The sequence below is a fragment of the Polypterus senegalus genome, chromosome 3 (assembly GCF_016835505.1).
Source record: "Polypterus senegalus isolate Bchr_013 chromosome 3, ASM1683550v1, whole genome shotgun sequence".
NCBI lineage: Eukaryota > Metazoa > Chordata > Cladistia > Polypteriformes > Polypteridae > Polypterus > Polypterus senegalus.
This window is the reverse complement of record NC_053156.1, coordinates 14,343,471-14,366,796: the sequence shown is the minus strand read 5'-3', so window position 1 is coordinate 14,366,796 and position 23,326 is coordinate 14,343,471. Positions and strand designations below refer to the sequence as shown.

The following is a 23,326-nucleotide window of genomic DNA, read 5'->3' as shown; positions in this document are numbered from 1 at the left end:
TTATAGAGCTAGTTCTGCCCAGCTAGAAGAGGAGTCTACTTTTAGAGATTTCTTGGTGCCAGCTGCCAGCTAAGATCAGTCCCCCTACCCATCTGAGGCTTGCTAGTCTCTGTTTTAGGGATTTCACCTTTGCTGCCTGGTAGACTAATCCTGTCTGCATTCAGAGACTGTGAATAGGACTTTGATTTCATCGTAGGGATATGCCCCTTGCCAGTTTTTCATTCTATTTACCCTGACTACATTTGAAGATTTGCCCCATCCAGGGGGCAGACTGACCCTGCCAGTATTTAAAAGGTCGCTTTAATTCTAACTGCGTCTCCCTGCTGTCGGTTTGGAGGCCGATTCATTGCCACTTAAAGCATATTGTGAGGGCGTGTAGGGCAAGAGAAAGGGAAGCAGGCGGGTCTCCATTATTTTATTAAGAAGTGACTTTGCGCTTCCACTGGGATTCTTGACCCTTCGTCCACAGGAGCCTGTGACAACACGTCCCCTTATTTCAGCCTGCTTTTCTTTTTTATTACACTTTTTTTTTGTTTGTTTGTTGTTACCCCCCCGGTTTTTCCCCAAATCATATGGTGCCAGCCCCCAGCTCCGAGCCGCCCCACCTCCTCCACCCAAAATCCTTTCACAGCCCCCGACAGGCACTGCAGCCTGCCTGCCCGCTACCACAGTCTTCCTCGGCGTCTAGTCCCGCCCAGGTTGGTCGCCTCGTGACGTCACGGACCGCTCCACAATGAGAAACATCTGGCTGGACGCAGCTGGCCACAGGCGCTCTCCGATTGGCTGCCCAGGGGCTGGAGGGCGGGCCCGGTTGTTTAAAGCTCTGACATCACGCTGACATCACGACTGCCTGCAAACACAGGGAGAAAAAAAAAAGGGCAGACTGAAGGTATTTGATTTTTTCCCAGTCCAGCGAAAAGAACGGACAGAAGTGGAAGCGGCCAGAAGCAGAGGGGGCCGAGCGTGCCATTGTTCGTGCGGGGCTCTTTGTTCTGCCGTGAGGGATTGAGCGCACCCAACGAGATCATCAGAGGAGGTGAGAGCGAACGGGGCGGACAATGCAGCGTGATGAGCCAGCCGGCCGGCCGGCCGGGGGTTGTGGGGGGTGCCGGCGACGTGTCATCAGGGCGAACAATACGCGCCGATCGTGTAATGTCGTGTAGTGGAGTCGCTGCCCCCCTACTCCCCCCAGCTCCAACGCGCCGCCCCCCTTCAGACATTACATCCGAAATGCCTCAAAATGTGAAATCTGGCAGTCCTTCAGGGAACTGGGGGGCGATGGCGTCGGGATGAGGCGCAAGGACGAGGTCAGTCCACACGATCCATGAAGGGGCCATCCACGGCCCGTCGTTCCACGCACAATGGCGTTACTATTAACACCCCAAACATCACCCCCGCAACCCCCCCTCCACCAAATCGTCGCGTAAAACGCTGGACTTGAACTGCAAAGCGACGGAGGGTGGCCAACTCCCCCCCCTGCCCCAACCCCCAACGGCCCGGGGTCTGTCCCCAGTAGCTGCGCTCAGATTTTTGATTTTTTACGCTCTCAGTAGCCGCCTGAGTAGCTCGTGCCATATAAGGGGGGAAGTCCGCCTGTGCCAGCCGCCTGTTCGGGTAGACAATGCCGCGGCGTCGGGGGAGCCTTGATCGGGGCTTATGTAGCGCCTGTCAGATTGGCAGCAATGAATGCGGCAATAAAAAAAAAAAATAAACGAGGAGCTAAATCTGGCAGGTCAGTGCCCCTTTGTGCAAGGCGCTATATTCATGAAAGATTCATCACCTGGCGGACAAGACGCAATGCCGCATATTTGTATACGCAGAGGCAGGACATAAGATTAGGGTGAAGAAACCCGCCGATCCATGTTGAGTTTGCAGAGCGCCGTATTTGGAAAAGAGAAACCAAATGAAAAATGTCATCCAGACAAAGCACGCAAATGAAGTGGAATAAAGGGGACCACCGTGAAAACGGCATTTTTATAAAGCGCCTTTCACCGTTTATGATCTTATCGGAGGAGCACAGAAACACCACTTAGGCCTCCGAAGAACAGTCTGAGAACTCGAAGGCCCGCCAGTCTGCGGGGATCGCTTTACCGATTTGTAAGAGTCCCGGGTTCAAGTCCCAAACTGGTCCCTATTTGAATGGGGGCTCTATGCCTAAGGCCCACGGACACGCGTGTTCGGCGAATTGGTCCTCCGTGTGGGCTCAGCGACAAACTGGCGTCCCGTCCAAAGCTGCTTCAGGACAGGTTGCTGCTAGGGAAGGCTCCACCTGTCGAGACCCTGAACTGATTTACGTGGCTTCTGAAAATTATCTGGATTTACAGATACATACAGACTAGAATGGAAAGGCACTTTATAAGATAGATAGATAGATATGAAAGACACTATATGATCGGTAGATACATACATAAATCAGAATTGCTCTCTGTAATGTATGCAAAGGCAAATTTGAAAAGGCACTGTATGATGGATAGATAAAAATGAAAGGCACCATATGACAGGTAGATATGAAAGGCACTTTATAATGGATAAATAGATGTGAAAGGCACTATATGATAGACAGGTAAGTCTTTATTTGTCCCAGAGGGGGTGGTGTTTGATTTGTACCAAAACCTATAAAGTTGCTGTAATGCCTTTATAGAGAACTGGCATGGTCATTCTCTCTGGGATAAGACACACACTTCACACCGAAATCAAACCAAGAGTTGTGAGGTGGCAGTGACACCCACCCAGTGACCCCTTGGCCTCCCCAAATACAATACAAGAAATCTGAAGCCTAAGTAGGAGCTTGAGCCAACATAAGTGTAGCAGCATTATATATAGCGCCTTTCACACTTGCATATAAAACAGAGGAATGTTAATAAACAGAAAATCGAAGGATCTGGCTTGAATCCTAAGATACGACTGGCTTATGGTTTTTAAAGACCACACAAGTGACTTTGGTTATTTTTTAGGCTGTTTAATTATTGCATATAGCGCCTTTCCCAGTTTGTGTTCTGTCTCTCCCCTCACAATAATCGGATTAGGCAGGATGGAAAATGTAAGGATTGCTAAATGGATGGGTCTTTCCTCGTTGGTGGTGACCCTGACACTGGGGGTCTGCAGTAGTACGTGGTGACCCTGGCACTGGGTGTGCGCAGTAGTATGTGGTGACCCTGGCACTGGGTGTGCGCAGTAGTGGGTGGGGACCCTAAAACTGGGGGTCCACAGCAGTGGGGTGTGACCCTGAAACTGGGGGTCTGCAGCAGTGCGTGATGACCCTGACACTGGGGGTCCACAGCAGTGCGTGATGACCCTGATGCTGGGGGTCTGCAGTAGTGGGTGGGGACCCTGACGCTGGGGGTCTGCAGTAGTGGGTGGGGACCCTGACACTGGGGGTCCGCAGTAGCAGTGGTCCATAGGTTTGAAGTCCCAGTTACGTGTGCTTGGACCCTTTGTCTGATGGCCTCACCATAAGCAAAAAAAAAAAAACAAAGAAAAAAAATTGAGTAGATGTTGTGCTAGGGGGTATCTATAATGGCAGGGGGGCTTCAATGGGCATTTTTCTCAAGGAGGTCTTGCAAGATGTTTATTTTTAGATTTTATTTTTTTCTAAAATCCAAACCCCTGGGAATTTAAAATAAACGAGAACAATGATGTGGGCCCCTAATGGGAAGCACAAGGCTGTCTCCAAGTGCCCGCCGTTCGCTGTCTGTGTGACCTGAGGGTGGCACTTCACCTGCCAGACATGGTACATGGAAATTAAGGTGTCCATAACATAAATGTACAAAACCAGGAAAAGAAAAATTGGGCACCAGTCTCAAAAATTGTACCCACTGGGAAGGCTTGTGGCATGCAGACTGTGAGGTTGGGGGTCCCTCTTCCTGGGTGGGAATTTCTCTTTATTTCTCTTATTCACTCACCATATGGCACCTTCCTGGCCAGGCTCAAAGCCCGCACCCCACTGTTTACATTATATAGCACCTTTCCTACTGGGATGACATTTCACTGCCTCCTTAACTTTTGGTCTTCAGACTCCGTGGCATGCAAACCAGGATGCCAGGTGAAGGGCATTTAGAATAAAACAAAACTGTCAGCTGCAGTCCACTCCACTCCACATGCGGTCATCTGCACTGCCCAGTTAGCCCTCCTCCGTAAATGCCAGGCTGCTACTAAACCCAGTTTGACCAAGCTTCTATGTCCTGCTCTTTAAATGCTAGGTGGCTGCTGTGCCCAGTGGGAGAAGGCTGCTATGCTCTGTAAATGCCAGCTGACTGCTATGCCCAGTTTTAGCAGGCTGCTATGCCTGCTCCTTAAATGCTAGGTGACTGCTGTGCCCAGTTTTAGCTGGCTTCTTTACACTATGCTTAATTTCCAGATGGCTGCTGTGCCCAGTTAGAGTACTCCCAGTGAGGTGCAGTAAATGGACCCTGCAAGTGGGTGGGCTGCTGAGGGCTGTGGGGTATGCCCACTGTACTCGGTGCTCCCATTGCTTTAATTCAGTTGATGACCACCTTGCCCGACCCTGTAGTTGCTTTTGTCCTCATTATTTGTCCTTGCTAATCTCAGGTGGTCACTCCTCACCCAGACCCCCTCTGTTACTGTATGTGTGTCTGCAGGTCACGTGTGATTAAATCTTCTTTACGTCCCTTTTGCAGTTGTATGAGACCTGAAGGGAGGGCGACGTGGCATGAGAGCTGGCCAGTGACACCACACCTGCCTCGCTGGGATAAACGCCGGCTGGCAGCGCACGGAATGCCACTGCTTTGTGGCCGCCTCAGCAGACAGGTAAGAAGCTCCGCCCACGTGTACATTCTGCCTCCATTCTGATTGGCTCATTCTCCAGACCCTACCACGAGACCCTGCCCCCTTACAAGCAGCCAGTGAACTCTCGGGTGTGGCCCTGGAATAGAACTGAAGCTCCGCCCCCACACTAGTGGACATCGATGCCCCGCCCCTTTCTGAGATCTGATTGAAAGTGGTCAGAAGTGTGGGGTCCGCATTATAATACGATAGTCCAGTAAATAAGTAAATAGTGCCAGGTGGACGTGAGGCATCCTGGAGTCTGCACCTTTTGTTTTCTTTGTGACATGTTATAGTGTGCCACCTTGTGTTGAGAATGGGGAGGCACTGGTGGGCAGAGGTGTGCCAAGGTCAGGAAATCATGAAGTAAAGATATTGAGTTTAGTTGGACCTGTGCCAGCCATGCCCAGTCCTAGACTGATCACTTCTTTCTGTTTACTACTGCGACTCTGCTGTTTGGTAATGAATAAGAGGGTCATGCTCCGCTTTGTGTTGTGAAAGGCGCTATATAACTAGGCAATCTTAGACAGGGCCAGGCGTGAGCTTAGATTAGTTCATCAGGCAAACTCTCACCGACAGCAGGCCTGAAAGGCGCTACATAAGGACCATTTGGGCATCATCGTCAAGTGGTGTGGTGTGGCATTGTGTAGTGCGCTATATAAATGATGCAGTTGTTGTATTCACTGCCCTTTGTCTCGGTGATGGCTGTGATAACCCACAGTGAAAGGCGTTATATAACCCTGCTGTCATGTTGTACCTTTGTTCCCACCATCTTCTGGCCCACATCCTGTAATGGCAGTCCCTCTGGCTGCCAACATTTGGCCATACTTTATAGGCATTATGTTAAGATTGGTGTGGTGTGGCATTGTGCAGTGCGCTATATATATTTAATTCAAGTGTCCTAGTCACTGCTTGTTGTCTCATTGATGGCTGATGCAGCCCGGCCATGAAAGGCGCTATATAGAACTGGTACCAGTGTCAGATTTACTGTTCTCCAGTGTCCTCTGTGATCACCTACAGTGAAAGGCGCTATATAGCACCGGTGTCCTGTTCTATTTTTATCCACCACCACTTTGAGATCCACACGCGGTAATGGCGGCCTGGGGCACTGGGGGTCGGATGACAACATCTGGTCTGCACACTCGCAGCCTCCAAGGTGGCAAAGCCATTTCTGTTTCCAAGCTGCCTTTTGATTTGTGCCTCCCGCCGCCCCCTGAGGTTGTTCTGATGCTAATAATTAAGAGCCCTCGGGGGGCCGGGAGGGCCGAGGAGGGGGGCCACTGGTGGGACGGGTAATTCCGTCCTTCACTTCAAATGAATGTGTGAAAAGCAGATGTGTGCGGCAGAACCAAATTCACTCTCGGCTTGGGGTCCTACAGTAAAGCCTCGTTGCCCACCGGATCCCAATACAGGGCACCCCTCTAAAGCGGCCACGTGGGCCGGGGTTGATAAATTTGGGTCCAGCTTCTGAGCCCAACCAGATTGGCTTCTTGGGTCCCACAGAGGTGCTAATGAGGTGCAGGGTCTGAAAGGCGCTATATAAATGGGAGTCACTAGTCCAGTGTTAGTCAGTGAATGATGAAGGAATGCCTGGGGGTCCATGGCTACCCGTAGGCTTCTCTTTGCTTTGGTCTTCTGTCACTCAAGGTTTCTTTATTTGTCATTTGGTGTAAATGACCTGCAGTGAGGGGCAAACGGACATGATGGCCCCCTCCATTCCGCTGCTTGCCCCACCCTTTGCAGGGCTTTGCAGTCTTGGGCAGAGCAGTTGCCAAACCAGGACGTGAGGTTCAAAGGTTCAGATGTTTCTTACAGCACTTGTGCAGGTTTTTAGGACCCTAAATATTAGGACCCTTTTAGATGCCTTTTTGATCTGAGCTTTGATGTGCTGAGTCCATGTCAGGTGCTCAGAGACATCAAGGAATCTGTGGCTCCATGGACTGGTGTGAAGGACCACTGCTGCTTCCTGCTGCAATCCACAGCTCCAGCTGAAGCCTGTTTGCCTGGCACTGCAATGCCAGGTTCTCCACCTCCTGCAGACAGGAGGCCGTGCCATCGTTGTTAGAGGTGAGGACCCGTTGGCACACAGAGTTTCACAGGTGTAAAGGGAGCACAGCTGGGGGGGCTCCTATGTCGAGGACACACTGTCACCCCCCCGAGGTCTGCCGTCACCCGCTCACAGAGGTGTGTGTTCATTCCCAAATCCCGTAGTGTGGTGAACAGTCTGTGGTGGTCCATCAAAGCTGAGCTCTAATCCATAACTACCCATCTCGCAAAGTTTCCATTTTTGGTGTCCACGTGGATGAGGGTGTTGTATAGGACAGGAGAGATGGGGGGTCTTCAGTTGACCAGTGGGGGCAGAGGTGCTGCAGATGAAGGGGCCCGCCAAGCACCTTCATGGCTGATTGGTCCTTCAGGCAGGGGGGGTATTGCCGTTCCTTGGTATCGGGACAATGACGGATTTCTTGCATCATGTGGGGTCCCCGGACTGAGCCAGGGACTCATTGAAGGCTGCAGTGAAGACCCCAGCACACGCCCAGGGATGCAGTCAGCACCAGCTGCTTTCCTGATGTTCATCCACTGTAAAGCCCCCCAAACCAAACCGCCATGCACATCATGCGCAGAAACGGCGGCTCCCAAAGTCTCCCATCGATTTATTTTATGTCTGCCATGCTGGTCTCACCAGCCTGTGTGTTTTAATCCAGACTTCACACATGCCCCCATCCCACCATGTATGCCAAGGTGCCAACCCCTTCCCCGTCCCAGTGCCCCAGAAGTGTAGTGGACTGTTTGGCCCAGGGTGACAACACGATCATTCATGTCGAGTTTTGTCAAAGTCACACCCTTTGGCTGCTCCACATGTGGTGTGTCTACAGACCACTGAAGTGTTGGCTCTCTGGAGCGCCTCGGGGGGCCACCATCTGTTCTTGACTTGCCACAAATGAAAAGTTCTTGTTATTGCCCACAATCCTCCTGGGTGCCAGCAGCCCGACCGGTCTCATGTGTCCTCAACCCCTCCAGTTTCGACTGTATAGCCCACCGCCTGTTAGTGACAAACTGCCGCAGGGTTCAGAGTTCAGAGGTCCCGCCTGCGAAGCCCACCCCTCCACCCCCTAACCAGGGCCACTGTCAGGGTTGTGTTTATTTTAGGTAATGAGAACTTCCTGCTGCCATGTGTTGCCGGGATGTGCGCGTCCGCCTTTTGTTCTGCCTGCCAACCGCTAACCTCTGCTAATGGAGCCCAGGAGGGTCAAACGGCTCTGTTCTCCGAAGGGCTGACTCCGTCCTGTTAGGACCCCCCTGTCTGGTTTCTTTGAATCTTTTGAGGAAAACTTTCTGCCGGCGGGGAGCCTGATCCTGTCGGATTTACACTTTGAAATCCTCATCCTGTCCGTGATCTTGTTGGATTTGGGGACCAAAGAGTTTCTCCGGTGTTGTGAAAAAGTATTTGCCCCCTTCTTGGGGTCCTCTTTTGTGTTGATTTCGTCACAATGAATGGCTTCAGTGCCCGTATTTATTAAGCATCTCAGAATCACACCTAGGATCTGTAAGTAAAGTCGGACTACAATGAGAATTTGCCCCACCGGAGAGTAGGACTTCCGAAGTAGTCCTGAAGTGTTGTCCTACACTCCACCCAGTGAGGAGTGGGAGTTCACATTCGAGAGTGAATGACGGCACGTTTTTTACGGCACTGCTACTGGTGATGACGCTTTGTAGTTTCCTTGGAAATCATGATGATGCTTTGCAGTTTTCTAACACTTACGCTAAGACTTCACAACAAAGATAATCCGAGTAGTAGAACATGAAGAAGAGGAAGGAAGACCTCATAAGGTGGGACAGTGCGTTAAGTTGCACGTAACCGTTGCCACTTCTCAACAACATCAAGAACAAAACTGTAATGAACATCGAGATGGAAAAACCGTGACGCACACACACACCACTACCAGCAGCGAATGAGAGTTAACTCCGATAACGAGCAGGATTCTTCAACGATGGACGATCCACAACCGTCCTTTCAGAAGAATTGCCTTCCCTCTTTTATGGCTGCCGGAAACACCCCATAAAATAAGAATTCCAGAAACTCGTCACAGCTGGCCACTTTTGCTCTTCCCGTGTCCCCAATCGTCCCCCAGAGTCGTGTGGCCCGTCCCTCTTCTGTGACCCCCTTGTCGTCTCCAGTTCTCTATTTATCTAATACAGGCAGCAGGGCTTTGGGCACATTAGATGAGGAGAACACCATTACTCAAATGATACCTTAAATCAGGGGTGCCCAATGTGTCGATCGACCAGTAGATCACAAAGGTAGTGCAGGTAGATTGCGTTGCATTCAAAAACATTTTTTTAAGCGTTAGTCTATCATATATTATCCTCCGTATGGCATTTGCCACTTGATTGACATACAGGGCGGCCAGTCTGAGATCTCCTTTCTTCTAACACACTGGTCATCTCACACGCACGATCAAACACGCGAGCTACTGCTAAACTCCGGCTGTGATCTCGTTAGCCTAAAGACTAAAGAAGGGATTTAAAAAAAAAAATTGTTTGGGGGGTTATGGGCTGGATGTGGAATTGGAAGAAGATTTTTTTTTTTTCTCACAATGTCACAATCGGAGTGCGTTTGTCTGACGTCCGAGGTTCGATCCCCTATGAGGGGTGCAGTGGAGTGTGTACGCCTGATGAGCCCAAAACAGGGCGAAACACGTGGCGCGTACTCTTTGCATTATTTGACAGTAAACTACAGTATGTAACATTCTATGATCTGCGTCTCGCAACTGAGAGGGCACCCGTGGCGGATGTTTGCCGACTCGCAGACCAACCACACGCGTTACCTGGTAGGTAACCACCCATACGATCAGATTGTGATTCAGACTTCGAATGCTAGATATAGATATAGATATACAGTGGTGTGAAAAACTATTTGCCCCCTTCCTGATTTCTTATTCTTTTGCATGTTTGTCACACAAAATGTTTCTGATCATCAAACACATTTAACCATTAGTCAAATATAACACAAGTAAACACAAAATGCAGTTTTAAAATGATGGTTTTTATTATTTAGGGAGAAGAAAAAAAATCCAAACCTACACGGCCCTGTGTGAAAAAGTAATTGCCCCCTTGTTCAAAAATCACCTAACTGTGGTGTATCACACCTGAGTTCAATTTCCTGATTACTGCCTCACCTGTTTCAATCAAGAAATCACTTCAATAGGAGCTGCCGGACACAGAGAAGAAGACCAAAAGCACCTCAAAAGCTAGACATCATGCCAAGATCCAAAGAAATTCAGGAACAAATGAGAACAGAAGTAATTGAGATCTATCAGTCTGGTAAAGGTTATAAAGCCATTTCTAAAGCTTTGGGACTCCAGCGAACCACAGTGAGAGCCATTATCCACAAATGGAAAAAACATGGAACAGTGGTGAACCTTTCCAGGAGAGGCTGGCCGAACAAAATTACCCCAAGAGTGCAGAGACGACTCATCCGAGAGGTCACAAAAGACCCCAGGAGAACATCTAAAGAACTGCAGGCCTCACTTGCCTCAATTAAGGTCAGTGTTCACGACTCCACCATAAGAAAGAGACTGGCCGCAAAAACGGCCTCCATGGCAGATTTCCAAGACACAAACCACTGTTAAGCAAAATTGAGACGAGCCCTAATGTTCTTTTGCTAAGAAACATCTCAATGATTGCCAAGACTTTTGGGAAAATACCTTGTGGACTGATGAGACAAAAGTTGAACTTTTGGAAGGCAAATGTCCCGTTACATCTGGCGTAAAAGGAACACAGCATTTCAGAAAAGAACATCATACCAACAGTAAAATATGGTGGTGGTAGTGTGATGGTCTGGGGTTGTTTTGCTGCTTCAGGACCTGGAAGGCTTGCTGTGATAGATGGAACCATGAATTCTACTGTCTACCAAAAATCCTGAAGGAGAATGTCCGGCCATCTGTTCGTCAACTCAAGCTGAAGCGATCTTGGGTGCTGCAACAGGACAATGACCCAAAACACACCAGCAAATCCACCTCTGAATGGCTGAAGAAAAACAAAATGAAGACTTTGGAGTGGCCTAGTCAAAGTCCTGACCTGAATCCAATTGAGATGCTATGGCATGACCTTAAAAAGGCGGTTCATGCTAGAAATCCCTCAAATAAAGCTGAATTACAACAATTCTGCAAAGATGAGTGGGCCAAAATTCCTCCAGAGCGCTGTAAAAGACTCATTGCAAGTTATCGCAAACGCTTGATTGCAGTTATTGCTGCTAAGGGTGGCCCAACCAGTTATTAGGTTCAGGGGGCAATTACTTTTTCACACAGGGCCATGTAGGTTTGGATTTTTTTTCTCCCTAAATAATAAAAACCATCATTTAAAAACTGCATTTTGTGTTTACTTGTGTTATATTTGACTAATGGTTAAATGTGTTTGATGATCAGAAACATTTTGTGTGACAAACATGCAAAAGAATACGAAATCAGGAAGGGGGCAAATAGTTTTTCACACCACTGTATATATAGAAATATAGAGATATAGATATAGAAATATAGCATTTTTAATGTAGGTAGATCATTTCGACCTGGTTATTTTAAAAGTAGCTCGCAAGCCGAAAAAGTGTGGGCACCCCTGCCTTACATGAATAAATGGGAGTGTAGAAGGATGAGAAGGGGGCACAATAGTGCCAAGGAAAATCTTCTTCTTCTTTTGGCTGCTTCTGTTAGGGGTTGCCACAGCTGATCATCTTTCTCCATATCTTCCTGTTATCAGCATTTTGTAGATCAAGCAAAAGACAGGGAGCCTTGGAGAGGAGCTGTGGTATTGTATGAGGAGGTCAGAAGTGGCAGAGAAGTACGTAAGAGTGGTACAGGATATGAACGAGGGAAGTGTGACTGTAGTGAGATCTGCGGTAGGAGTGACGGAGGTGGGATTACATCAGGGATCGGCTCTGAGCCCTTTCTTATTTGCAATGGTGATGGACAGACTGACAGACGAGATTAGACAGGAGACCCCGTGGACTGTGATTTCTGCTGATGACATTGTGATCTGTAGAGAGAGTAGGGAGCAGGTTGAGGAGACCCTGGAGAGGTGGAGATATGAGAGGAGAGGAATGAAGGTCAGTAGGACCACCAAGACAGAATACATGTGTGTGAATGAGAGGGAGGTCGGTGGAATGGTGAGGATGAGGAGTAGAGCTGATAAAGGTGGAGGAGTTTAAATACTTGGGATCAACAGTACAGAGTAATGGGGATTGTGGAAGAGAAGTGAAGAAGAGAGTGCAAGCAGGGTGGAGTGGGTGGAGAAGAGTGTCAGGAGTGATTGGTGACAGACAGGTATCAGCAAGAGTGACAGTGAAGGTTTACAGGACGGTAGTGAGACCAGCTGTGTCATATGGGCTGGAGACGGTGGCACAGGAGACAGAGCTGGAGGTGGCAGAGTTAAAGATGTTAAGATTTGCATTGGATGTGACGAGGATGGACAGGATTAGAAATGAGGGCATTAGAGGGTCAGCTCAGGTGGGACGAGTGGGAGACAAAGTCAGAGAGGCGAGATTGCGTTGGTTTGGACCTGTGAAGAGGAGAGATGAGGGGTATATTGGGAGAAGGGTACTAAAGATAGAGCTGCCAGGTAAGAGGAGAAGAGGAAGGCCTAAGAGGAGAGTTATGGATGTGGTGAGAGAGGACATGCAGGTGACGGGTGTGACATTAATTAATTAATTAAACAATTTTCAGAGGTGCTGAGCTCTGGTCCTCTCGGAAGAAGATTCCGACTTCCATGGTGGACGTTCAGGTGGGTACTGACGAGGGCGGAGCTTCACTCTAACTAGATGTGACCTCAGAGGTCCTCCTGGGGTTAACTCTATGGTAATCGATGGAACAAACAATTAGCAGTAGTGTCACAATGAATTCCTTTTCTGCTTTAATCCAGCTCAAATCTATAAAGTGTCCACCCACCCACCTCCCCCCCTTGTCCACGTGTCTGACATCCAACACCAGTGTAAAGGTGAATGTCCCATTAGCTGACTACAGTTCAAAGATTATTCAAACACATACTCTGCTGGTCATCACCAGTCCTCACCACAAGGACATCCATCCAAGGAAATGAGAGAAGAAATGAGAAGATGTCACATCTGTAAAGGGTGACAAACCCAGTGAGAGCCATCATCTCCACAGAGAGAACATGTAACAAAGGGCGACCTGCCTAAACGACCCATGGGGCACAGCAACGACTGCTTAATGAAGTGACAGAAGACCTCAGAAGACCATCCGAAAAACTGCAGGCCCCCTCCAGCCCCAATTAAGATCAGAGTCCAGGACTTTGTGATAAGAGAGAGTCTGGGAGAGGAGCAGAGTGAAAACGTCAGCTGTCCAAGAAGAACTTCAGTGCAAAGACGCATCAGGATGATCCTCAAAAGCTTTTGTTCTTTGGACACTTAGGTCAGAAGTGGTCCAACCATGCGTGTGACAGTAAGAGCGTCACACCTACACTCCATCACATCAGGACTCACAACTTTTACTGAAGAAGGAGCCGTGAGCGGTTCGTACCTGAGCAGGACATTCCTCAGGAGAACATCTGCTCATGTGTCTGTGACCTGAAGCTGAAGTGTCTTTGGGTTACGCAGCAGGACAATGGAGCCCAAACAACAAATTCGGATCTACGGTTTCCATGGTTCTGGAGTGGCAGAGTCAAAAGTCCTGACTTGAAGTCCATAGAAGTGCTGAAATGAGCGGCTGACACTCACAGACCTCCCGACATGTCTGACTGAAGGCAGCGTTGCACAGATGAGTGGGCGATGGGAGAGGCTCTCACCAAATTATGGGAAGTTGAAGCCGAGTATCGAAGCTGTGGCAGAAAGTTGTTTTTTTTGCCACGTGTTGGACGCCTTTGTTCTGTGAATAAGGGAAGTTGTGATTCAAAAAGTGCATTGTGCCTTCACTCAGGTGCCCTTTCTCTCAGATTGGATTTGGTGGGCAGGGCTGAGGCTGTTTGGTGTGTAAAATATGCAAAAATGGAAGCCATTAGGAAGGGGGCTAATACTTTTTCACAGCGCCGATCCGATTACTAGGGCAGTGATTCTTAACCTTTTTTGAGTCACAGACCCCTTTAAGAATCTGATAAAATCTGTGAATATGCATGTATATATGTATGTGTATATTGTGGAAAGCAGCCCGGACCACCACACACGTGTTTATTAAACATTTCTTCTATTTACAATGTCCAACAGCACACAACCCAGTGCCCCAGCACCAATCACCCATCACCCCTCAAATCCAGGCCTCACACAATGCCTCTCTTCACCGCCTGATGGTGACCACGAGCCCCTATAGGGTTGAGCTTCCATGCTCTGCTCCCGTGGTCCCCATACCAACTAGGGCACCTGCCCTCTTGTGGTCCGGAGGAGGCGCAGTCCCTCTTCTGGACCTTCCATGCGTCCCGGCTGGGTACCACCCCCAGCCACTCGCCACTAAATATATCTCTCTCTCTATATCTATATCTATATCTATCTATATATATATATACTGTATATAGAGAGAGAGAGATATATAGATATAGATATTAATTAGACATTAAGCCCGTTAAAATAACGGGCGCGAGAACAGTAGTGCATAAACATTTGTATGAACAGTCTCTATTAAATGGCAAGGGACCTTGTATGTGGCTGTAATATGCGTCACTGTATTGTGTGCCTTTAATTTTCTCTCTCAGTAATACTGGTTTGTATTTCCGTAAAATGCCTGTAATTTTGTCTGACAGTAATACAGTGGAACCTCGGCTCACAACCATAATCCGTTCCAGACCGTATGAAGTGTATGTAAATATATATATTTTTTTAAGCACAAATATAGTTAACTATACCATAGAAAGCACAGCGTAATAGTAAACTAAATGTAAAAACATTGAACAACAGAGAAAACTCACACTGCAAGAGTCCGCGCTGTAGCCTTATGACCCGCTCGCTTAAAAACTCTTTTTTTTAATGAGTTTTAAGCACAGGGGAAAAAATGAACATTTGAAAAATCTGTAACCAAGAAAAGTAACATTGCAACAATGCACATGTGCGCCTGTGTGTGTCTCTTAAGCGCACGCCTCTGTGTCTGTGTGTGTGTCTGTCTGCCTCTCGCCTGTGTGTGTGTCTGTCTGTCTGTCGCGCGTGCGTGTGTGTGACGCACGCGCCTGTGTCTGTATCTCTCTGCACAGGGAATGCACAAGAAGAGACTGAACACGTGCTGTGTGGCCCCGTGCATGCGCACTTCACCAGAAGACACACGGACAATGGACGCACACAAGGGTTTTATTAAAAAGGATATATATGTATGTATGTATGCATGTGTATGCATGTGTGTGTATGTGTATGTGTGTATATATGTATTTATATATATATATATATATTATTTATATATAAAAACAATTTTATTTATTTAATGTATGTGTACACTCACCTAAAGGATTATTAGGAACACCTGTTCAATTTCTCATTAATGCAACTATCTAATCAACCAATCACATGGCAGTTGCTTCAATGCATTTAGGGGTGTGGTCCTGGTCAAGACAATCTCCTGAACTCCAAACTGAATGTCAGAATGGCAAAGAAAGGTGATTTAAGCAATTTTGAGTGTGGCATGGTTGTTGGTGCCAGACGGGCCGGTCCGAGTATTTCACAATCTGCTCAGTTACTGGGATTTTCATGCACAACCATTTCTAGGGTTTACAAAGAATGGTGTGAAAAGGGAAAAACATCCAGTATGCGGCAGTCCTGTGGGCGAAAATGCCTTGTTGATGCTAGAGGTCAGAGGAGAATGGGCCGACTGATTCAAGCTGATAGAAGAGCAACTTTGACTGAAATGACCACTCGTTACAACCGAGGTATGCAGCAAAGCATTTGTGAAGCCACAACACGCACAACCTTGAGGCGGATGGGCTACAACAGCAGAAGACCCCACGGGTACCACTCATCTCCACTACAAATAGGAAAAAGAGGCTACAATTTGCACAAGCTCACCAAAATTGGACAGTTGAAGACTGGAAAAATGTTGCCTGGTCTGATGAGTCTCGATTTCTGTTGAGACATTCAAATGGTGGAGTCAGAATTTGGCGTAAACAGAATGAGAACATGGATCCATCATGCCTTGTTACCACTGTGCAGGGTGGTGGTGGTGGTGTAATGGTGTGGGGGATGTTTTCTTGGCACACTTTAGGCCCCTTAATGCCAATTGGGCATCGTTTTAAATGCCACAGGCTACCTGAGCATTGTTTCTGACCATGTCCATCCCTTCATGACCACCATGTACCCATCCTCTGATGGCTACTTCCAGCAGGATAATGCACCATGTCACAAAGCTCGAATCATTTCAAATTGGTTTCTTGAACATGACAATGAGTTCACTGTACTAAAATGGCCACCACAGTCACCAGATCTCAACCCAATAGAGCATCTTTGGGATGTGGTGGAACGGGAGCTTCGTGCCCTGGATGTGCATCCCACAAATCTCCATCAACTGCAAGATGCTATCCTATCAATATGGGCCAACATTTCTAAAGAATGCTTTCAGCACCTTGTTGAATCAATGCCACGTAGAATTAAGGCAGTTCTGAAGGCTAAAGGGGTCAAACACGTATTAGTATGGTGGTCCTAATAATCCTTTAGGTGAGTGTGTGTGTGTGTGTGTTATATATATATATATATAAAATCCTCTGTCTGTCTGCTTTTAACGAGAGAACTACTTAACGGATTTAGATTGGAGTTTTTTCTAGAATTTGCTTGAACAATCTGGTTGATTTTGCGACTTCTCTCATCGCACTAAGCATCATAGTTCGCTTGTGGCACCAATTTATTTGCGCGAATCCGAAGGGTGTGGCCCTCCTCGCTCATGTGCCAGCCTCTGGGTGTGGCCCTCCTCGCTCATGCGCCAGTCTTGGTGTGCTCCTTACCTCCGCTTAGTTAACGAACAAGAGAACAACTTAACGCATTCAGATTGGGTGTTTTCTATAATTTTCTGGAACGTTCTCTCATTGCACTAAGAATCATAGTTCGCCTGCAATATATTCATTCTAATCGACGATCGAGGCTGCAGGCCGAGGTGAGGGGGAAGCGTGACGTCAGGAGTGGGGAGTCAGGTGGGACCCTCCTCACTCGTACGCCAGCCTCCGTTCGAGCCGCTCTATCTCTGTGTTTTGGAGTGTTCATTGTCTCGCTTACCTAGTGATACCTTTTTGTTTATTGATTTTTAAAATGTTTCCTGTTTCACTACTATGGGGGGGAGACGTGGGGGACGGCTAGTTATAAGTATGTAATGCAATCCTCTTGTGCGAATTAAAACCGATCTTCTATTACCATTACTACTACTACGTCTACACTAAATCAACAGTACCAGGCTGTGTAGTGAATATAAATGTTCATTTCTATATGACTCTCACGGACCCCCTAAAACTCATCCATGGACCCCCTAGGAGTGTACAGATCTCAGGTCAAGAGCCCCTGCTCTAGGGAGTCATACGCCTGCAGTTTCCTGTGCCTACCCCGTTTCTGTACTCCTGTTGCATTTCCACACCCAGTGAGATGAAGACTGGACTCCTTCACGTGTGTCTCTCCAGAGAGTCCTTGGGTCCCGCTGGTGTGACTTTGTGTCGCTCACGGAGTCCCGAATGAGGCACATGACCTGCACTGTGAGGGAGTGTCATTTACGGCACTATGGCCATCTGGTGCGATTACCCGAGGGTGATCCTCATTGTTGAGGACCCGAGTGGCTGGACCAGGCCAAGGGGTCGCCCACGTAACACCTGGCAGATAGAGGGTAATTTCTGGAGTGTGGGACTGGACCGTGTGTCTGCCTGGGGGGATCCCGAGCTGTTCCGTCATGTGGTGGGTGTGGAAACGCGCTATACCAGTGCCTGCTCCCCAAGCTGACCTGTTCTGATCCTGTCTGACATTTTCCCGTAGAGTCTGACTGAAGCGGACCTCGATTCTTCCCAACCTCTGCTAGTTTACCCCTCAAACTCGACACTCTTAGTGGTCTTCTGAAAAGCAGCTGCTCAACAGGATTTCGACATCCGGTTGGTTAACATGGAGGGAGCCTGATCCTGATTTTTGGCTCTCATCGGGTTCTTCCTCTACACAGCTTTGTTCTGCGGGTGTCTAATCCGGTGGGATTGTAGGAGCCGACAGTTGCTTTCTCCCAGTTGGAGTTTTACACGGACAGATAAGTCGTCTAATCCAGCTGGATTTCTGCATTTTGTGGTTTTACCACAAAGGCACCCAATCCTCTTAGAGTTCTGATCCTGCTGGCCAATGCTGATCCTGTCGGATTTTTTTACTCCTTCATTTTTTTGGCCATGGTAGAGAGGAAATTCCTACTCCAGAGTCTCGCATTTCTAAGAGGTCTGGCCCTGTCACGTTTAGTGTCTGGAAGTATTAGCCTACAAACCTTCATCCAAGGAGCCCAGGCCGGCCCGATTTCAGATCCCTCTCTCTTTGGCACTAGCGAGTCTGGCCCTACCGTAGTTCAGTTTGCCCCCTGGACCGCAACACTCTAAGGGTCTTCTGAAAGCCACTGCTCTACAGGATTTCAGCATCCAGTAGGTTAACGTGGAGGGAGCCTGATCCCATCACATGTTTTGCACCTTAGGAGTTTCCGATCTCGGCGGGCTCTTCACCTACAGTTTTGCCATGCGGGTGCCCAATCTGATTGGACTGGAGGGCCTGACAGTTGCTTTCTCCCGATTTGGAGTTTTACACCCACAGACAAGTATTCGAATCCAGTCAGATTTCTGCATCTTGTGGTTTTACCACAATGGCACCCAATCCTCGTAGAGGTAAAGTGGATATTCCTGTTCCCCCAGTGTTACCTTTTGGTCCTGTTTGATTTCTTCATGTTTAGTGTTAGAAATATTAGCCCAAAGGCCGCCATCCACGGAGTCCAGGCCTGCCCGATTTCAGATCCCTTTGGCACTGGCGAGTCTGGCCCTGCCGTAGTTCTGTTCCCAGCGGTTTTCAGTCATTTGAATTTCTGCCAGTGTACCCTCCTGGGCCTCGACAATCTTAGGGTCTTCTCAAAGCCACTGCTCTACACGATTTCGACATCCAGGAAGTTAACGTGGGGGGAGCCTGATCCCGTCAGATGTTTTGCACCCTAGGAGTTTCCGATCTCGGCGAGCTCTTCACCTACAGTTTTGCTCTGCGGGTGCCCAATCCGATTGGACTGGAGGGCCTGACAGTTGCTTTCTTCTGATTGGAGTTTTACAACGACAGTCAAGTATTCGATTCCACAAAGACACCCAATCCTCTTCGAGGTAAAGAAGAAATTCCTGGACCCCCAGTGATTGTGCTCCTCATGTCTGGTGTTAGTAGTATCAGCCCAAAGACCGCCATTCACGGAGTCCAGGCCTGTCCGATTTCAGAATCCTTTTTTGTACCGGTGAGCCTGACCCTGCGGTAGTTCTGCGCCCGGCAGCTTTCAATCGTTTGGATTTCTGCTGGAGTCCAGCCCCTCCAGATGGTCACATGCCACATTTTGCCGTCGTCACCCTGTTAAGTTTCTACACGGCCAGCACAGTGTAGAAGTGACCAGCAAGAAAAGCAGTTTGAGAAGATGAGACAATAGCCATTCTTCGACGATAACGTGCGGAGTTCTGTGTCGTTGCTCCCGGATCATGTAGAGGACTCCGAGCGTGTTGGCGGGCTCTCGTATATTTTTGTGGCGTGGTCCTTTATCAGTGGCGTGCTGTCATATTTATTTATTTTTTTTTTGCAACGATGCAAAGGAGTCGTTGTTTCTGTTATTTACTACAATGCCAGTTATTTACTTGGAGTGACGTCGGTGTCAACTACGGCTGCTTACTGCCCTGCCATGCTGACGCTGCTTTGAATACAAATGACAAGATTCTCAATTTGCAGATACTCCACAAAGACTCCGCTGCTTTTGCTCCTGCGCAGGCAAAAAAAAAACCTTATAAAGGGGGGAAAAAAGCTTTAAAAAATCCCACGCGGCCACACAAAGTTTTTAGGAGCAAAGTGTATTTTTTTTTTTTTTTAAATAACTCTCACTCCACAGGCCACTAAACTCTCGGCTGCTTCTCAATCAGTTGCAAAGACGACGTCAGCACATTACTGTACAGCTCATTAGAACATTGGAACACTCTGGAGGAGAACAGGCCACTCAGCCCACCAAAGCCCACCAGTCCCGTTCACTCCATTCTTCTAAAATTACATCAAGTTGAGTTTTGAAAGCCCCTAAAGTCCTCCTGTCCACCACGTTACTTGGTCGCTCACTCCAAGTGTCTGTGGCTCTCTGTGTGAAGAAAAACTTCCTAATGTTTGTGCCAAGTTCACCCTCCACAAGTTTCTAACTGTGTCCCCATTGAACTCATTTTAAAGTCACCGTCTGATCCACTGCACTGATTCCCTTCATCATTTTAAACACGTCAGTCAGGTCTCCTCTTCCTCACTGTGAAGGCTCAGCTCTTTTCATCTTCATAACTCACCCCCTGTAGCCCCCTCAATCAGCCTTGTCGCTCTTCTCTGGACTTTCTCCAGTGCTGCTGTGTCTTTATGGAGTCATAAACTGACCACAGGACTCCAGATGATGCCTCACCAGTGTGTTATAAAGCCTGAGCAGAACATTCTGTGACTTGTACTCCACACATCAAGGCGCTATATAACCAAACCTGCTATTAGAACATTAGAACAATGTGGAGGGGAACAGACCACTCGGCCCACCAAAGCCCACCAGTCCTATCCACTTAATTCTTCTAAAATAACATTTAGTCACGTTTTGAAGGTCCCTAAAGTCCTGCTGCCCACCACACTTCTTGGTCACTCACTCCATGTGGCTGTGGTTCTGACTTCCTAATGTTTGTGTGGCATTCCCCCCTCACAAGTTTCCAGCTGTGTCCCCATTGAACTCATTTTAAAGTCACCGTCTGATCCACTGGACTGATTCCCTTCATCATTTTAAACACTTCAGTCAGGTCTCCTCTTCATCACTATAAAGGCTCAGCTCTTTTCATCTTCATAACTCATCCCCTGTAACCCTCAATCAGCCTCATCGCTCTTCTCTGGAAGAGGTGTCTTTATGGAGTCATAAACTGACCACAGGATTCCAGATGATGCCTCACCAGTGTGTTATAAAGGTTGAGCAGAACCTCCTGTGACTTGTACTCCACACATCAAGGCGCTATATAACCTGACATTCTGTTAGCCTTCTTACTGGCTTCTGAACACTGTCTGAATGTTGATAGCATAGAGTCCACTACGACTCCTAAATCCTTCTCATAAGGTGGACTCTCGATGTTCAGAACTCCCATTGTGTATTCAGACCTAAACCTGGAGACCACAACTGTACCCAGGACTCCAGGTGAGGCCTCACCAGTGTGTTATAAAGCCTGAGCAGAACCTCCTTGGACTTAAACTCCACATATCAGGGTGCTATATAAAACAATAGCCTCCATGGTCACTTTAGTCCACTTTAATCATGTCACCTATTAATCCCCATTTGGTTCTGTGACTCCAGTTTTCCCTCCATTGTTGGTCTCTGTGGTCCAGGATCAGCCTTGTTACTTGCCTCTGCTGAGTCCTTTTTGTAGCCTGGAGACCACAACTGTACTCAGAACACATGAGGCCTCACCAGTGTGTTATAAAGCCTGAGCAGAACCTCCTGTGACTTGTACTCCACACGTCAAGGCGCTATATAACCTGACATTCTGTGTGCCTTCTTAATGGCTTCTGAACACTGACTGTCTGATAGTCCTCTACGACTCCTAAATCCTCCTCATAAGATGGACTCTTGATGTTCAGACCTCCCATTGTGTATTCAGACCCAAACCTGGAGACCACAACTGCACCCAGGACTCCAGATGAGGCCTCACCAGTGTGTTATAAAGCCTGAGCAGAACCTCCTGTGACTTGTACTCCACACGTCAAGGCGCTATATAACCTGACATTCTGTTAGCCTTCTTAATGGCTTCTGAACACTGACTGTCTGATAGTCCACTGCGACTCCTAAGTCCTTCTCATAAGGTGGACTCTCGATTTTCAGACCTCCTATTGTGTAATCAGACCTCACATTTTTATTTCCTACATGTAATACTTTATTGACTTTAAATTTCATTTGTCAGAAAGCCTGTATGCTGTCCAAGTCCCTCTGTGATGTTGGATTCTCGATGATCTGCCACTCCGCCTATCTTGGTATCGTATGCAGACTTGCCCAGCTTCTTATTCCTATCCAAATCATTTCTATTTGTCCTACTGATCTCCTCAGCACCTTCTTGAAGTAATGGCTGCTTCTCAGCCCCTGGCACAGAGCTTGGCTTGGAGGTGCAGATCTCGGAGGTCACTCAGGGTCTCCCACTCCAAAGTTGGCGAGCGTTTTGCTCCATGGTGGTTGGGTGGCTCCTGGCTCCGCATGCTGGTTTTAATGGAGGACGCACATCGAGCCTGAGGATTATCGTAAGAAACGTGACCAAGGGGAGTCGAAAGACCTGGTCACGAGCAGTTCGCGAAGGGTCAAAACCAGAACTGAGTGACCAACGCTAGAGGACAAAGCAAAATAGGTCAAAAGTCAGAAAGCAAAATCTCATTCCTACCACTGAGACCTCCTGCTTGTAAAAACGGATGAGGCGTAACACACTGAGGTGGTCCTGACTCTCTGGGCGCAGCCTTTAAAAAGAGTCAGGTGTATCCTGGTGTCCACCATGGCTGGCCATTCTCCTCCCCTACTCACCCCCTGTCCCTTATTCTCTCTCACTAACCTCTCACCCCTTCACCTCCTGATGTGTGGTGGGTGAGCTGGCGCAGAAATGGCTGCCGTCGCCTCCGCTAGGTGGATGCTGCACATTAGTGGCTCCCCACTCACTGTGTGTCAAGTGCCCTGAGTAATGACAAAAAGCGCCATCTAAATGTCATTATTGGTGTTGTTATTCGCTATGGCGGTCAGCTGGATGCCTGGCACCCCGACTTTTATTATTTTTGTGCCCCAATCCTTACTTCTCTGTAGTTCCCACTTATTCCCCAGTTCTTTCCCTTTGCACCGGTGGTCTGAATGTGCTGAATTTTGCTTTTACTTTGAACACACCTCATCTTGTCTCAGGGGGGTCTTCTCCTGGAATGGCATGTGCCACCTGCTTCATGCAGGTGGGTAAGATGCCTGCGTCTTTTCCTTTGTCCTCGTTTTGCCACACACAGGTCGGGTTTTCATTGAACGCCATAGCCGTGACAGTAAGGACCATATGGCTCCAATGCTCTCAGAAGCCTGAGGTGCCCCCTTCTTGTATCTATTGATTGCATATTGGGCACCCACCAGGCTGTTGCCTTGGCATTTGGAGTCACACGACAGCCAGCACCCTGATTAGCTGCACTTCCTGTTTCAGGCTCACTTCACTTCCTCTTTGCACGGGTCAGAAGAAAAGAAGAACAGGAGAAAGCGATGAGCGAGGGGCGCTACGGGCACCCATGATGGCATCGAGACACGCTTCCTGTTTGTAACTTCCTCCTTCAGTTCCACTTGCTATTTATGTCCATGGGATGAGTGTAACTTCCACCCCGAGGATGTGCGCCTGGCTGAAA

At 48.1% G+C, this 23,326-nt stretch overlaps 1 protein-coding gene across 2 annotated transcripts in view; it reads left to right on the top strand.

Annotated features, from left to right (window-relative positions):
• The first annotated feature begins 830 nt into the window (after positions 1 to 830).
• The window catches only part of nckap5l (NCK-associated protein 5-like), a 59,257-nt gene continuing 36,761 nt past the window's right edge, over positions 831 to 23,326 (top strand). For both annotated transcript variants that reach the window (XM_039746661.1, XM_039746659.1), the window contains exons 1-2: positions 831 to 1,036; positions 4,638 to 4,767. The gene's annotated coding sequence lies outside the window, so the exon portion shown is untranslated. The remainder of the gene's footprint in view (positions 1,037 to 4,637; positions 4,768 to 23,326) is intronic.